This window comes from Tupaia chinensis, unplaced genomic scaffold, assembly GCF_000334495.1.
Source record: "Tupaia chinensis unplaced genomic scaffold, TupChi_1.0 Scaffold000627_1, whole genome shotgun sequence".
Taxonomy (NCBI): Eukaryota; Metazoa; Chordata; class Mammalia; order Scandentia; family Tupaiidae; genus Tupaia; species Tupaia belangeri.
The window spans coordinates 1587882-1590964 of NW_006160147.1; the positions used below are offsets into that span (position 1 = coordinate 1587882).

The window sequence follows — 3083 nt, forward strand, 5'->3', positions numbered from 1 at the left end:
CAGAGACAGAAAGTGAGAAATCACTCCCTGGGGGGATGGCCACGCCGCAATCCCTTCTCCTCCATTCTCCTCTCGGGATCTTAGGCACGCACGGACACGTACCCGGCGTGAGTTTAAGCCGCTGAGTCCGGGACTCGAACCGCAGTCGACTATGTGGGAGTCCAGCGACATAGCCATTACGCTAACTGCTGGTCCCGATTTCTCATGTTCTATCTCTGGCTTCCTCTGTCTTTCTGGCAAGCCCACACACCCTATAGCAAAAATCTCTCTTTAAAAAAAGTGATTTATGTACCTATGTTACGATAGTACACGATTCTGAATATATCTGTATGTTTACATCTACCAGAGAGTTTTTTAATTGCCAGAGGGCGTGTCTTACCAGAGAGCACCAGAGACACCAAGTGGGGGACAGGAAGAGCCCTTCTCCCAATGGGGAAGAATCATGCCACAATCTCTTCTCCAGTTCTCTGTTCTGTCGGGATTTGGGGCATCCCTGCTTCTTTCAAGCTACTGGGGCTGGGATTCAGACCATGGTTGCCCATGTGGGATCTGGCTCCCTTAACCTCTAGGCTGCGGGGCCAGCCCTTCCCAGGGAATATTATATAGTCATACGGTTTTCTGCTCCATTTTCTCAACGCTTTGCCTCAACTTGAAGGAAATTATACATAATAACTATTGCATGATTATAAACTGCTGTTTTGTGTTTTATTTTTATTTTTATTTGTTTATTTTGTTTTGCATCACAGTGTACCCTGACAAAAACTGGGAGGTAGCAAAGGAGAGTGCGCCGAACTTCTCCTTTCAGAGTGGGATCTGGATGTGAACCGGGACTCTCCCCACATGGGTCGGCCTCAGGGCCTCGCATCCCAGCACTGGTCTGCCTGCCCTCCCTGACTCTTAGCTCTTTGAAGATGGAGCAAACCAAAAATAAGCCAAGATACAGCAATGGCAGCTTCTAGTCATAGCAGAAAATAGGTCACTCGGGCTGTCCCTCCTGCTGAGGACGAGGTGAGCACCGGCTTGGGAGCACGCAGCACTGAAGCGGTAGTGCAAGGTTCTGGGCTCACATCTGGAGGCAAACAGAGGGGCTGACCTGCATCTGGGGCACGTTTGTCCCGCAGGGTTTGTCAAGCGGGAAGAGGCAGCTGAGAAGCTGAACATTATTTCTGACAGCTTCATGAAGTGAGGGGACAAAGGCTGGGGTCTAGGGACCCCCCCCCAAGGCAGGAACCCTCATCACACTCCCCAATACACCTACACATTAGGCTGGAATTCAGAAGGGCCACATCCTCCCAGCAAGTCACCTCGTCCCCATACGCTGCAGTCCAGTTTCACATCAGCCGAGCAACCCAGAAGAAAACTCCATTTCTGAAATTGGATTAAGTGTTTCCAGATTGCTTGCACTCTCAGGCTTGCTAGGCTTAACAGAAGAAAATTTTTTTCTCTGGAAGAAAATGACGTCATCCCAGCCTCAATTATTCCTACAAACAGTTTTTCAAGGAAAATGTTCTGAACAGAACAGAAAACAACTGGCAGTATCTGCTCCCACTCAGGAGGGAGAGAGCCTAAGAGAACATGGCGTGGGGCATGCCCTCACATACTGACTGGACAGCTTGTCTTGTTCTTTTTCTTATCCCATCTGTGGTGGTTCATACACACGAATTGCAATGACTTAGTTCACGTAGTTCTAATTATTCTTTGCCTTTTCTTCAACACTTCATTTTTTTTCCTGCTTAATTCTTTTTTTAAAACAATTATCTTACTTTTTTTTTTTTTTTGAGAGATTTTCACTGTAGGGAGTGTGCGCTCGCCAGACAGACAGAGAGAGACATAGAGACAGAAAGCGAGAAATCACCCCCAGGGGGGATGGTCACGCCGCAATCCCTTCTCCTCCATTCTCCTCTCAGGATCTTGGGCACGCACGCACACGCGCCCAGCATGAGTTTTAAGCCACCAGGTCCGGGACACGAACCGCGGTCGACTACATGGGAGTCCAGCGACATAGCCATTACGCTAACTGCTGGTTCCCTATCTTACTTATTTTTTAAAAAAATTTTTGTTATTATTTTAATATGACCAGAGAGAAAGAGAGGAGGAAAGTGAGAAAGCAAACAGTCAGTCTGGAACTCCAACCATGGTCGGCCGTGTGGCAGTCTATCACCTTAACCACCATACCACCAGCCGGCCTTAAGGAGACATACTTAAATGATGGCTTTTGGTCTTAGATCTATTTATTTTTTTTCCTGTTGAATTCTTTCTTTTGGTTCGTTTCTCAGCTGGTAGAAATATTTTCTCATGTGATCTTGTGCAAAAAGTTGTTTTGTTTTGCTTTGATTTTTAGTTTTGACGATAGGGTATGCTCTCGCCAGAGAACGAGAGAGAAATCACCTCCCAGAGGGATGGTCACGCCACTATCCCCTCCTTCATTCTGCTCTCAGGATTCTGGGTGCGCATGCACACATTCCCGGAGTGAAAGCTGCCAAGTCCAAGACTCGAACTGCAGTGCCTTAACCTCCACACCACCTGCTGGGTCCGAGAGGTTCTTATGGAAGAGCTCTTCCCGCCTCCCGTAGAGCTCACTCACGTCTGGTCGGTTACACGTTTCTTGCGTCTTGGCTGTAACCATCCTTCAGCGATGCCTGGAGTACTTCTCTCCTGCCAGCTGGCCCTGCCAGTCAATAGCACTGGGGCAAGGATGAAGGGCCTCCCTTCCTTCCTATTTGTCCTGGGACTCTGAACCCCGTGGAGCTGCAACCCAGGGATTTTCTTTTTTAATTATTTATTTATTCATTCATTCATTCATTTTTAATTTGACTAGAGAGATACATACACAGAGAGAAGGTGAGAGAGCAAGCCACAATGTCCAGGACTCGAACCATGGTCAGCCATGTGGGAGCACTCAGCACCTTAACCACCACGCCACCTGCCCAGGGATTTTTCGAGCACTCCTGCAGGTGTCTCCACTGCCAGTTCTGGGGCGGCCTCCCTGGTACCCAGTGGTGAGCTCAGGTGCAGCTTCTCGAGTGGGTTCCTGGTGAGAGGCAGGACAGGATGGGCCCAGCAGTTTCCTGAAGGTCCAGATG

General features: G+C 48.6%; 1 pseudogene; it reads right to left on the bottom strand.

The window, feature by feature from the left end:
- Window positions 1-2626, bottom strand: part of LOC114009806 (ATP synthase F(0) complex subunit C1, mitochondrial pseudogene) — an 8838-nt pseudogene extending 6212 nt beyond the window's left edge.
- Window positions 2627-3083: the final 457 nt, after the last annotated feature.